The sequence below is a fragment of the Hippocampus guttulatus genome, chromosome 6, assembly GCF_054856545.1.
Source record: "Hippocampus guttulatus isolate MCC_2025c chromosome 6, RoL_Hgut_1.0, whole genome shotgun sequence".
NCBI classification, from domain to species: domain Eukaryota; kingdom Metazoa; phylum Chordata; class Actinopteri; order Syngnathiformes; family Syngnathidae; genus Hippocampus; species Hippocampus guttulatus.
Window position 1 is genome coordinate 1,716,085 of NC_141266.1, and position 14,197 is coordinate 1,730,281.

Genomic DNA, 14,197 nt, shown 5'->3' on the forward strand with positions numbered 1-14,197 from the left:
ACATTTTAGGGGAAGCTGAGCTTCCCTTGCAGTCTGAGAGCATTCGCCTCTGCTCAACAAATGTGTCATGAGCTAGAGTGCGATGCATATTCACACTGTGTGTGTGTGTGTGTATAAACTTCTCAAAAAAATAAAGGGAACACTTGGAGTTACATTGTGCTGTTTACGTGTTCCCTATATATATATATACATATATTCGAGCTGTCAGTTTAGCACATTTTTATTGGCATTAATTTAAATAAATTTTAACGGGATTAAATTTTTTCTCGCGAGATTAACGCGGCACACGTCACAGTGGATGTTACGTTGCTCTATAAATAAATCAGAAACAAAACAACAAGCACGCTGCACAGGTGCACGCACATTTGTTTTGCCAGCCACGGCAGCGCGAGACACCGAAAACGGATACTTAAAGAGTTTATGAATGGAAAGTTTACTTTTAAAAAGTTGCCAGATTGCTCCACTGACAAGACCAAAGTTACCTGTATGTTTTGCAGTCGTAAACTGAGCTATCATCACAGCACGTCGAGTCTGAAATACCACTGAATGGCCAAGCATACAGCTGATGTGAGTACTCCGCCCCCTCGTCTTAGACAGACAGCTATGGATCATTTCAAAGCGAAGAAAATGGATAACACAACGAAGAACAAATTTGCTGAAGCCATAGCTAAATGTATGGCTCCTGCATGCAAGCCTGTCAACATTGTCCACAGCTCGACTCAAGCCGAAACTGACGCGATTGTTACTTGTTTGGAACTATTTTGTGTGGAAGGTGACAGTGTTCCGTGGCCGTATAAATAAAGCGGGTGGAGCTTCTCTGTGTTCGTCTGACGGCGACGGTGCGCTGAGGCACCTCTCGAGTTCAGCGGTGCAGTGGTAGCGACCTAGCGAACACACTGAAAATAAAACGTCTCCAGTGTTGTCATCTAACCAAGTGTAGTCATCCGAAATGATGTCTACACAAAACCGTAGAGAGACTTCCGCGCAAGAAGGTCCAACAGAATCAACATAGCCCGACTGCTGTGTTCAAAGCAAACTTGAGAAAAACGAAGTATGCAACCATGGCTTAAAACCACTGGAGGCTGAATACTAGTTTACCTTAGATGTGCACTTTATAATGTTATATTGCTCTGTTTTGATTCCATAAAAAGAGCTGTTAAAGCAGCTGTTGTGTGACAAAATATTTTTTTCACTGTTGTTCATGGACAGTAATATTGTGTGAGAGATTATGTGTGAATAACTGCTCCAAGTGAAAAATGTTCATGTAAAATTGAAAATCGAAATTGTTATTTCAGTAAATATTTTCATTTTGCACATAGAAAACTGATTCATGATTCCATGTTGATGAGAGCATTAAAATGGGGAAAAATAGGACAAAAAAATATAAAAGGAAATTCAGAAACGATAAAAAATGTGTAATCACGATTAATTTTTTGTGAATTTGAGTTAATCTGACAGTTGCATTTTTAATTAGATTAAATATTTTAATCGTTTGACAGCTCTAATATAAATAAATAAATATATACCTTGTAAATATCAGGTGCAATTCAAGCCTCTTACACTTTACTCAGCTGGATCAATTCCTTTGCTCCCTCTCATCGTTCACATTCAAACCATAAATGATCATCTCGCTTACCTCTTTATCGGAATAATTTTATCTGATTTTGTTCTATTTTTATTTACACAGATCATGGTTTATGAGATCAGATGGGACATTGGGGCTCGTATCTCAAATGGAATGTGTCTTGGATCCTTCAAAAAGAATGTGTTGGGGAGGTGATAGGACTGATTCGTTTAAGGAGATAACTATAGACTCGATGGTGTGCCAGTCAGAGCAAAGGTAGGAAGAGACAGGAATTCCAGGGGGTGTTTCAATATTCTTTACTGGGGGGGTGTTGAAATGAATACAGAGAAATACAAACAATAGGGTGATGTTGGTTGAGGAGGGACGCTTAGGAGGGCTGAAGAGGGATCGAGTAGAGGTTTCGGTGATTGAATGGGGGGGTCGACGAATGATGAGTTCAGACACCACAGAGGTGTCTGAACTTCTGCTGAAGGCGTTCAGTAGGATAGGTGTACTTGGCTAGGCTGAGACGGCTGGCTGTAAATGCACCTTCTATCTTGTAACTAGTGCGAGGATTAGTCACTAAGGAGACACGGAAGGATACTGTGTAGCCAGGAAGTACTTCTATATCTTGTCTCTCTGTGCGCAGAGGAAGATCTTCTGGGATGCCTTTCATGCCCAAAGCTTTGGCTGCATTTGGTAAGAGCATTGATCTTTCGGACCCATCATCGAGGATCGCGAAGGTGTTCAGAGTTTGTTCCCTATAATGGATGATGATGGGGACGACCTTTAACATGACTCTGTTCCTGATGCCTGGACGATCAAGGTAGAGAGAGTTGGTGGTCGTGCTGACTAAGCAACTCTCGCGCTTGGTTTCTCCCTTCCAGCTTGTGGATCGATTTTGCTATCACACCCTTGGCATCGGGACTCGAACCGAAGCCAGTCCGACAGGTCATAGAGGGTGTGGCTAGTTCTTGATTGCTTAAACTGGTGCCGGCGGCAGTCAGCACGCTGCTCGGCAGGGAGCTTGCTTAGTAGGTGTGCTACATGTGAGCCACAGTGAAGTTTGATCTCTCCAGCCGGACCGAGGGTTTGTAGTAGGCCTACTGGGGACTGTATCTGTAGGGACAACTTCTGGAAGGATGCAGTGTCACCGCACTTAACTTCAGGGGCCTCCAGGACACTAGCTATTTTCCTAAGGGCAAGTTGGTGTGGTTGACCAAATTTATCACTGAGCGCTGCCATGGTATCGGTGTATGGCGTGGAGGAATTCAAATAAGCGTCAGCAATAAGCCGGGCTTCTTCCAACTTGAGGTGATCTACCAGTATCTGATAGTGAAACAGCTCAGTGGCATTGGCTGGAAGCAGATTTTCCAAAGCTATGCGTAGCCTTGCAAATTCACTGGGGTCTAGGTTGCTGAATTTGGGAATGTTAGGACTCGGGCCTCTATATATTGGTTCACATATAGCTGGTGAGAAGTTATGAGTGGGAGGAGGTATGTGAAAGGCTGGGGGCTGCTGAGCTGCTGGAGGTTGTGGCTGAGTCTCCACTGGAGCTGGAAATGGACACGGAGGAGGCCATTCGAAGGAGTGAATGGGGTCAGGTGGAGAAGGCAAGTAACATGGTTGATTACTGGACTATTCCATGTTGAGCAGCTGCATGTTCCTTCTCAAGTTGGGTTCAGGCCAAGAGGCAATTCGTTTACCCCCTGAGGGCCTGCTTTGAGGGGAGACGAGGGAGCTGTGATGCCTGGAGGATGCTTCATGCTTGGGTCATTCCTGTTCTCAAGGAGCGGGCAACTTCTAGTCGTTTTTTGATCTCATTCCGAGCCTCGTTCAATTCCTTTATGCCTGACTGGATCAACTTTTGTGATTGGTGCAACTTCGCATTCTCCTCCTGCATTGCTTTGACTGCTTGGGGTAAGTGGTAACTATGGTAGGAGTCAGCCTCGGACGAGATTGAAGGTGGGACTGCAGTAGGGCGTCCCATGGTTCTCTGGAGACGACGTGGGGCTAGCTGAGAAGTCTCGGAGTGAGCAGCATTCCCATACAATCGTCGGTGGGGAGGTGTCAGGGATGGGGCCGTCTGGACTGGATAACTGGATAATCTGGCTGGGTCGGCGGCACTCGAGCTGCATTTGATGCTGGCAAATCTCGTGGCTGATATCCTATGTAATCCACTTGATATTCCTGGAGGGCAGGGGGAGGCTGGGTTCGTCGCTTAGGTCTTACAGGAGGATACATCTCTTCCGCTGGGTCCATCTTGAATAGGGTGATGTTGGTTGAGGAGGGATGAGGAGGGACGCTTAGGAGGGCTGAAGAGGGCTCGAGTAGCGGTTTAGGTGATTGAATAGGGGAGTCGACGAATGAAGAGGAATCGAGTAGGGGTTGATTGAATGGGGGGGGGGTCGACGAATGATGAGGTATCGACGAATGAAGAGGAATCGAGTCTACAAATGTGAGAAAAGGAAACTTCAATGTTATAACATAACATCATATTCCTGGATGCAACCAAGGAATAACAAATTAAATGCAGGGTAATGGCACCATCTAGGGGCCACATGAATGAACTACACTTACATGAATGAAATGAAGGCCGACACATTTGTAAAACAAAATACACACGGTCGTCTTCAGAACGGGAAGGGGCTACAGACATCGCACCATTAACACAACTTAACCTATAATTACAAACGATGCCTCTGTATTAACTGGTAATCGCCGCGAAACGCGGCGACCCGATGCTAACGTGGATAACACTCGCGAATGTGGCGGCCCGATGCTAGCATGCTAAGGTGGCTAACAAACTCGCGAATGCGGCGGCCCGATGCTAGCGTGCTAATGCGGCTAGCACTCGCGAACGTGGCGGCCCGATGCTAGCGTGCTAATGCGGCTAGCACTCGCGAACGTGGCGGCCCGATGCTAGCGTTAATGCCGCTAGCACACTCGCGAACACCAGTACAATACAATACAATACATGCTGATTTATATAGCGCTTTCACAACAGCGGCAGCTGTAACAAAGCGCTTAACAAAACAGTTAACATAAAATAAAATAATAAACTCAACACATAACGTAAAAGACGGACATTCGTGCAGTCCTAACCACTTTTCCGTCACGCTTTGTTGTTTGAAGCAGTTTGAGATGAAAGAGGAGAGAATCAAAGTGTCCTTTAACCAGTGGATCAGAGACGTCATGCTCAAAATGTGCACACGTCGGCTACAAGCTAAGTTTCAAAGTCAACAAGAAGCTGTAGCATCCAGTGACGAAAAAAGAGATTGGTTCACACTTCTCCTGTCCCATGGAAATCCATTTCAATTCCAAGCAGCGACTCTCGGTTCCAAGTACGCATTGGCGCTCTGCGCCGACGCTCCACTCTCCTCATCCTCAACTTCAGCAGCCATCCATCCAGTCGCACCAACGCCGACTGTCCAACAGCGCCGACATCTCCACTGAACAAAACGGGGTTGTGAAAAATGCTGCCCATTACAGGCGCAAAAAACACAAGCGCCCCAGGTCTGTCCAGCACCGACAGTCAATGGCGCCAACATTCCTCCCAATCAAAATCTGTGCTGGTACAGGCGTGCTGTCGAGAAGGCGTAACCACCAAGCACAGATACTTCTCCTTTGACGAATGTCGTGGCCAAAACAACAAAAAAGCAAGGCTCTTGAAGAGCACTTGCCGAAGGCTGCCTACTCGGGCGCCATCTTGAGAAAAAAAACAGTCGCACCTAATTAAACAGGACAAATACACCACATTGTACTCACGTTTGTTCATGTACTCGAGGGCTTAGGGAATCGCCGATGAGGTAAACGGCACAAAGGAATTGAAAGGACAAAGGCTGAAATCGATAAGAACGGAATGACCTTGGTCAGGACGCAAACCCGGAACTGGCAGGTGCTGAAATAACGCGATTCTTACAAGCGTCAACACGAATGTCTCGCGATATGAGCTGAGCCTTTTCTACAGAATGAGCAATTAAAAAGTTAAAAAGACCATTTGTGAGACATACTGGTAAAATAGCTAAGATTTGGTGTATTGACACAAACTTTACCTGAAATAGGTTACAAAACCTCTCCTACATGCCATTATATTTCATAACAAATGATCAGAGCTTTGTTATTCTGAATATTTCTTCTGCAGATACAATGCACTTAATTTGTGTTGATTGTGTGAGTTAACTTTAGAACCACCATCTGTCATGTGCAACTACTACTGTAATCGTGTCACTCATCACAAACACACATCTGTCATTCTCTTCGCAACGTTGTCGGCGAGGGTGCAGTCATAGTGCTGGGAGTGGTGAAAAACATGCCCCTCCTTCCCCTCTCAGATTGTTTTGTCGGGGTACACCACGCCTGTTCCGAGTGGGCTACTCGATCTGCAGCCCTCTCACTCAGAGCGGAGCCATCTGAATCGCTCCTGTCTCTGATTGTACTCTTCATCTCCTCCTCGGGGTCCGCGCCTATACTTCACTGTGCAGCTTTTCAAGGTAAGACACCTCTCATCTCCTTCGCATATCAGATGTTTAGCATCAGAAGACCAGATTTATTTGGATTAGTTTTACATATTTTGTAATAGAGCACACTTCACACGCCTGAGGACTAGTTCCTACAAGCAGAGGCAGCAGCATGTGCAAGTATGTATTTGCATGGAAACACTTTGTGGTTGTTTCAGCAGGGACAGGGAAGCTGTCAGTGTTCAAAGACGAAGCGTAAACTTTTCTGTGTGACTTCGTCTTGGTCGAGGGTGTTTTTTTTTTTCTTTCACATTTTCTTCGGAAATGCATCAGTATGCTTCAATCGAGACATCTTTGTGTTTTCAGACTCCACACATTCAACCCCAGGTATGTCTTTTTTTTTTTTTTTACAATTTTTTTCCAAGGCTTTGGGGTTATAAAAACAGTCTGAAAATGGCTGGTACTGAATAATGGTCTGGAGCAGTGAATTGAATTCAGTGATCAAACTATGCATACGGCAGTAGAATAGAATCACACAGAACTACTACATACCCGGTTTCAAACTACCCAAAAATATAGATTTTACGAAGTTGGACTCCAATGAAATGAAAAACAAAGGAAGTAATGTTACTTTCGCATTGTCTGGTTGTGCAAACGATGATGTGAAAGATACGTACATTAAAGCACTGGCGGCCAGTAAAGCCACAAATCAATGAGATCGTGTTTCTACATGCTTTTAAAGGAACTTTTTTTCCCTTCCTGAACAACACATCACCCTCATCCTTTTAGGCATAACCACACTTACTATTTCCACAGAGTGAAATGCTCTCACATTTGCAATACCTGCAAAAACTAATAACACCCAACTCAAGAGTGGTATGAAAAACAAAACAGCATTTACACCGATTTTAAATAAATTCTTAAATATTTTCGACTGCATGGTAACATGATAAGGGATATTATCAATAATAAAGGGGAGACACGGTGGGTGACCGGTTAGCACGTGGACCTCACAGTGCAGAGGTACAGGGTCTGATTCCGGCTCCTGCCTTGCAGTGTGGAATTTGCATGCTCTCATGTGCCTGGGTGGGTTTTCTCCAGGTACTCTGGTTTCCTCTCCCCCCAAAACATGCATGGTAGGCTGGTTGAACACTCAAAATTGTCCTTTGGTGTGATTATGAGTGCGGATGGTTGTTTGTTTGGATGTGATTGGCTGGCAACAAGTTCAGAGTGTACCTCGCCAACTGCCCCATGATGGCTGGAATAGACTCCAACACGCCCACAACCCTTGTGAGGATAAGAAGATTAGAAAATGGATGGGTGGATCAATTTTAAAGAATATAATAAGGGGAATAGTGCGATACATTTTTTTCATTATGTTATTTAACAAAATATTATGAAAGAAAAGGCAACTTGTGGAGAAACAACCACAATAATAACCTGATATCAAGCAACCCCTATGATTGTGCCATCCCACATTGAGCTTTGATAGACATCTGGTATTGGATATCATCAGATTGTTCAGGTGGAATGAATGTGGCTTTTGTGAAGACCAGTGGGTGAAAGAACATTGCACCGTTTTAAAATCTCTGCATTGGCTTCTTGTGTATTTCAGAATTGATTTGAAGGTTACGTTTCAGTTTTATTTATTTATTTACTTTTCATGTCTAAATGGTCTGGTGCCTTCTTTTTTTTCTTAACTCCTTTTATTTAACCTATGAACTTGCATAAGCTCTGAGATCCTCTGGCTTTGGGTTTTTTTTTTGGTCATCTCAAAACTCAGGACTGCAGGCTCAAAAGCCACCCTTTTAAATTGAAGTTATAACTAATATTTACTCTTCTCAATTTTTTTGCATATTTTGAATATTATTCACGATGGTATTCATTTTTACATGCTTCTGATATTTGTAGTCTGCTATTTATGTTAGATTTAGAATTATGTTAGAGTCTAATGTCTTATTGTGTTAAGTTTAGACTTTTTGTTTTTTAATACAAAAGCAATGGTGTATAATTTTCCATGTTGGTGCTGTGGTCGGTCTTGGTCTCGCCGCATAGGTCCTCAGGCGCTGTGCTTGCAGGCATCTGCTGCACTGCTGTCATGGGGACCGAATGCTGGTGGCCTGTGGCTGCGGCCTGCGATCTGGTCCTGGGAAAAACGACTTCTTGAGATGGTGTGTCCTCAGAAAATGCTGAACACCCAACCTCAAATCCTTTTCCCGTCTGTACTATATGTTTGTGTGCTATGTGTTTGCGTCCTTGTGGATGGTGGGGAGGATGATTTTAATTATGTGAAGCATTTTGAGTTGCAGTTTCATGGATTCAAAGCACTCTGTCAATAAGGTTTGATTAATTAATGTGTAATGGGTGTGCGCAGTGTCTTTTGGAATTCTGTTTAAATTGAAAAGAAAAAAAATCATATTGTGTCTTGTTTACCAGCTATGTGCCTTGTATCTGCAAGTGACGGTAAATATAACACATAAATTGAAGGTGTGTGTGAAATATCATCAAAAGGAACACTGGCAGGAGCACAAAGCCCCAGAACTGTCAGTTCCCAAGATCACTGAGAGACACAAACACCTTCACCATGCCAAGGTGGAGGCCCAGGGAGAGGAAATATATAACATGATTAAAAAAATATATATATATCAAATATAAATGAGTGGAACAGTAAAATAGTAATAAATCCTACAAAAATAAGAAAATAAAAACAATTGTGTGCAAGTTCAAATATAGGTGTGCAATATCTAGCACTGATGAATGCCAAGTAATAGTAATCATATTTTAAAGAGAAATTAAATACATAAGTGCATATGCATGCAATTCTTAAATTCTTAAAAACATACAGGTACATTTTTGGGAGATGTTCCCACAATTACAGTCCTGCCATGAAACGTTCAGATGAATTCCCGCCACTGCTCTTTTTAAGTGAATTACACGTTTTAGTTGTAGACAATGTTGGAGTCCTGGCATGTTGGGATACCGGCACACACACACACACACACACACACACACACACACACACACACACACATATACAGTATATACTTTATATACTGTGTATATATATATATATATAAAATCCTCATCTCACCCCTCAGGTGGTGTCCGTCCCTCATTCAGCTCGGGTGAGGATACTCTGCGCAGTATCCTTGCTGTTCCCAGCACTGCACATTTCTGGACTGAGATGTCCGATGTTGTTCCCGGGAGCTGTTGCAACCACTCATCTAGTTTGGGGGTCACTGCCCTGAGTGCTCAGACTACCACAGGCACGACTGTCACCTTTACCTTCCAGGCTCTCTCCAGCTCCTCTCTGAAACCTTGGTATTTCTCGAGTTTCTCGTGTTCCTTCTTTCTGATGTTTCCATCACTTGGGACCGCTGCATCCACGACAACGGCTTTCCTCTGCCCTTTATCTATGATCACGATATCTGGTTGGTTCGCCATTACCATCTTGTCGGTCTGGATCTGGAAGTCCCACAGGATCTTCGCTCTGTCATTCTCCACCACCTTCGGAGGTGTTTCCCATTTTGACCTTGGGGTTTTGTTAGAGGGATCTATGAGCAAAATTGTATCATGTTTAAAGTTTCATTTAATCTGGACACATCTAAACGTTTGGGTGCGTATCCAGCACCCCCAAATTCCTGTGCACAAAGCCAGAGGGCTGTTGAAGTCCACAATTAGCACGTCAATACAGGTGGGCGATCACGGGGTAGAGGGCAAAACTCGGTCACAAAAGGGGAATGAATAATGCGGGAACAGCGGTTGAACAACAAAAGACGAGTTGAGAACACCCGTCGTGCCCAGACAACATTGGCCATCCGCAAAGTCTACAACATGCTAATTCGATGTAGACCAGCCAGAAAAGGCCCCAATGTACTGGTGGTTCAATGTTTAACACAGGTAACCCATCACTACCGAGAGGCCGGACCGTGGGTGCGGTATGCAAATATCGGGGGCAGTGTTTTCCTTGTATGTTACAATAAAAGCCTGAATTGGCGGGAAGGGAGCTCGAGTGTGTGATCGCAGAGCAACTAACCGTCGTTCGCTCTCAGAGATCCGCTTCCGCCGATATTGAAGACGATTTTCCTGTGTGCCGAGTCATTTCTTTAACTTTGTCCGAGAAAATCTCTGACAGGTTTCCAGTCCATACTCCGCACAGATGTTTCGGTAGACTATGCCAGCCACCTGGTTATGGCGTTCCATGTAGGCTTTCCCTGCCAGCATCTTACACCCTGCAGTTATGTGTTGGATCGTCTCAGGTGCCTCTTTGCACAACCTACACCTTGGGTCTTGTCTGGTGTGGTATATCTGGGCCTCAATGGCTCTGGTGCTCAGGGCCTGCTCCTGAGCAGCCAGGATGAGTGCCTCTGTGCTGTCCTTCAGGCCAGCCCTCTCTAGCCACTGATAGGACTTCTTGAGATCAGCCACTTCAGTTATGGTCCGGTGGTACATCCCGTGTAGGGGCTTGTCCTCCCATGATGGTCCCTCTTCCAGCGCCTCATCCTCTGTTCCCCATTGTCTCAGACATTCTCTGAGTACGTCATCCGTTGGAGCCTTCTCCTTGATGTATTCATGGAGCTTGGATGTTTCATCCTGGACAGTGGCTCTCACATTCACTAGTCCTCCTTCCTTTCGGCTTGTGTACAGTCTCAGGGTGCTGGATTTGGGATGGAACCCTCCATGCATGGTTAGAAGCTTTCGGGTCTTAACGTCCGTGGTCTGAATCTCTTCCTTTGGCCACCTTATTATTCCTGCAGGGTATCTGATCACTGGCAGGGCATAGCTGTTTATTGCCCGGGTCTTATTCTTGCCATTGAGCTGGCTTCTTAGGACTTGCCTCACTCGCTGGAGGTATTTGGCCGTAGCCGCTTTCCTTGTTGCCAGTTCGAGGTTGCCATTGGCTTGTGGTATACCGAGGTACTTGTAGCTGTCCTCAATGTCTGCTATTGTTCCTTCAGGGAGTGAGACCCCTTCAGTGCAGACTACCTTTCCTCTCTTAGTCACCATCCGACTACATTTCTCAAGCCCGAATGACATCCCAATGTCGCTGCTGTAGATCCTGGTTGTGTGGATCAGGGAGTCTATGTCCCTTTCGCTCTTAGCATACAGCTTTATGTCATCCATGTAGAGGAGGTGACTGATCGTAGCTCCATTTCTGGGGCGGTATCCATAGCCTGTCTTGGTGATTACTTGGCTAGGGGGTTCAGTCCGATGCAGAACAGCAGTGGGGAGAGTGCATCACCTTGGTATATGCCACATTTGATGGACACTTGGGTAAGTGGCTTGCCATTGGCTTCAAGTGTGGTTTTCCACATCCTCATCGAGTTCGCAACGAAGGCTCTTAGGGTCCTGTTCACCTTATACAACTCCAAGCATTCAGTGATCCATGTATGTGGCATCGAGTCATAGGCTTTCTTGTAATCAATCCAGGCTGTGCACAGGTTGGTATGTCGGGACCTGCAGTCTTGTGCGACTGTTCTGTCAACCAGGAGCTGATGTTTGGCTCCGCTGGTATCTCTACCAATGCCCTTCTGTGCTTCGCTCATGTATTGATCCATGTGTCCACTTATCTTAGCCGCAATGATGCCTGACATGAGCTTCCATGTTGTGGAGAGACAGGTTATTGGCCGATAGTTGGATGGGACTGCACCCTTTGAGGGATCCTTCATGATCAGGATCGTTCGCCCTTCGGTTAGCCATCCCTCAGCAGCTGGTTCATTCGTGCTGCTAGGCGCTCATGGAGTGCTGTGAGTTTCTTTAGCCAGTAGGTGTGGACCATGTCCGGGCCTGGTGCTGTCCAGTTCTTCATATCTGAGACTCTTTCCTGTATGTCTGCCACTGTGATGGTAACTGGGTTCTGTTCAGGGAGGTTGCTGGGCTCCTCTCTCAGGGTCACCAGCCATTGTGCACTGCTGTTATGTGCAACCTCCTTCTCCCATATGCCTTTCCAGTACCTTTCAGTTTCCAGTCTTGGTGGGTAGCTCTGTTGTTAGGACCCTGCCACTGAGTGTACACTTTTGCAGGTTGTGTTGCGAACAGCCTGTTTATTCGTCTGGCCTCATTCTCTTTCGTGTACTGCTTTAGGCGGCTGGACAAGGCTTGGAGCCTTTGTTTGGCAGTTTTGAGTGCTTCAGTTATGGTCATCTGGATGTACCTCTCGGGTATTGGCCTTTTCATCTCCCCTCTCTGGGCCTCCGTCAATTGACTCACATCTTTCCGAACCGCCTTGATCTTAGCCTCCAACCGTCTTTTACATGGTGGGTAACGCATCTCATGGCTTCCATGGTTGCGCTTATAGCCAAGCATCTCTAGGATCACTGATGCTGAAGTGTATATCAGCTCTGGTTTTCGTGATCGTTACGGTAGGGATCGCCCTCAGTGCTGCATTAACACTTTCCATGAGGCTTTCAGGTGGTACTTCACATAGCCGTTGTAATCGGTTTCTAGGTTGCCCAGCTTTCATTCTCGCCATGATTTGCCTCGCTCAGCATTTCATTCATTGGGGCTGGCCTCACAATCTCATCATCTGCATTCATTGGGGCTTGCCTCCCAATCTCTGGTATGACCTCCTCCTCTGATCTGGCAGCCTGGGGCCCTTCACCATGGAACCTGCGTTGTACCTAATCAATCTCAAGTTGTGACAGCAGTTGCCGTTTGTGGATGTTGGAACACTGAGCTACTAGTTGTTTCGTGGTCAACCGTGACTGTGGGTTTCAAAGGAACCATTTAGCCCACATTCTCTGCATGTAACCCCTCTGACTAGGGTTGCTTGAGTAGTAGCATTCCAACAGAGCCATGTTATCGCATCTCGCCCATCTCCGCTTTGTTCCAGTAGCCCATTTTTCATCAAGGTACTCTGGTTCCCCAGCACCTGACGCAGACCTTGTTTGGCCGGGCGACGTCTGAGCCGGCATGCCATTCGTTTTATTGTCTCTCATCATTGTATGAGGTAGACAATAGCGTGAAGGATCTTGCCCAAGGACCCACACTGGATGGTGTTATGTGCTTTTTTTTGTTTTTGCCCCAAGCGGGATTCGAACCACCGTCTCCCGTACGCCAAACCGATGCCTTACCAACCGATGCCTTACCAACTGTATATACATATATATATATATATATATATATATATATATACAGTATATAATTTTTTTGGGTTAAAGAAATGGATCTCAGAAACTAGATCAGATGAAAAGCTATTTCAATAGCATATGACCTTTATAATAATAATAATAATAATCATACATTTTATTTATAAGCGCCTTTCAAGACACCCAAGGACACTTTACAATCAGGAACAGAAACAATAAAACAGAACGGGTTGAGCAGTGGCAGCCAGACGCGCCAGCGTTCACTCAACCCCGAAAGTCGGAAGAAACCACAGTGGAGGGAGAGGGGGAGGAAAAAAAAACCACGCTCGAGCTATCCTCATTTTGAGGATAGTTTGAGTTAGGCAAAAAAAAAAAAACCTCCTGCACAAGCATATGACAATTACAACAGGTCACAAGACATGAACAATGAAGGCGGTGATACAAGGGAGTGTATGTGCATGTGATCGTCTGGTTGTGTGTGCGTGACAGGCCTAGCTGGTACGTCAAGGTCATCTCATGGAGACGGTCCTGGCTTATCAGACTATGGCCGAGAAGGAGGGGGTGATGGTAGGGCACTAGCTTTCATGTGTAATTTCATCAGGGGAAGGTCGAGATAGCAGATGTTGTTTTTGGTAGCAGGCAGCCCAAGAATTGCCTTGAAGTCCGTGGTTTGTGTCTCTCAAATGGCGTCGATCAGCCAAATCCGTGATTTCTTTCAATATTTGAGCACGAATTCCAGTTTCACTGAGTTGTTGCCCATTTTGCAGTGCCGTTCCAAAGCCGCATCAGTTTGCGGTTGAGCACAGTCTGAGTCTGAGTGTGTCAGAGATTTTCTCGGACAAAGTTAAAGAAATGACTCGGCACACAGGAAAATTGTCTTCAATATCGGCGGGAACGGATCTCTGAGAGCGAACGACGGTTTAGTTGCTCCGCGATCACACTCTCAGCTCCCTCTCCGCCGGTTCGAACTTTTATTGTAAAATACAAGAAAAACACTGCCCCTGAGATTTGCATACCGCGCCCCCTGGCCCGGCCTCTCTGATCTGATCTACCCGAATACACAAGTCACAGACTTTGCTGATGAC

The 14,197-nt window shown here is 45.4% G+C and overlaps 2 protein-coding genes across 4 annotated transcripts in view; one reads left to right on the forward strand and one right to left on the reverse strand.

The window, feature by feature from the left end:
• The window catches only part of LOC147203267 (uncharacterized), a 35,894-nt gene that overhangs the window by 20,908 nt on the left and 789 nt on the right, over positions 1 to 14,197 (reverse strand). The gene's annotated exons all lie outside the window — the stretch shown is intronic.
• entpd3 (ectonucleoside triphosphate diphosphohydrolase 3) overlaps positions 5,935 to 14,197 on the forward strand; it is a 69,622-nt gene continuing 61,359 nt past the window's right edge. The window contains exons 1-2 of one of the 3 annotated variants that reach the window (XM_086114624.1): positions 5,935 to 6,057; positions 6,391 to 6,411. The gene's annotated coding sequence lies outside the window, so the exon portion shown is untranslated. Of the gene's footprint in view, positions 6,058 to 6,389; positions 6,412 to 14,197 lie in introns of those variants that run through there. The other 2 variants (XM_086114625.1, XM_086114626.1) reach the window with 2 other exon arrangements.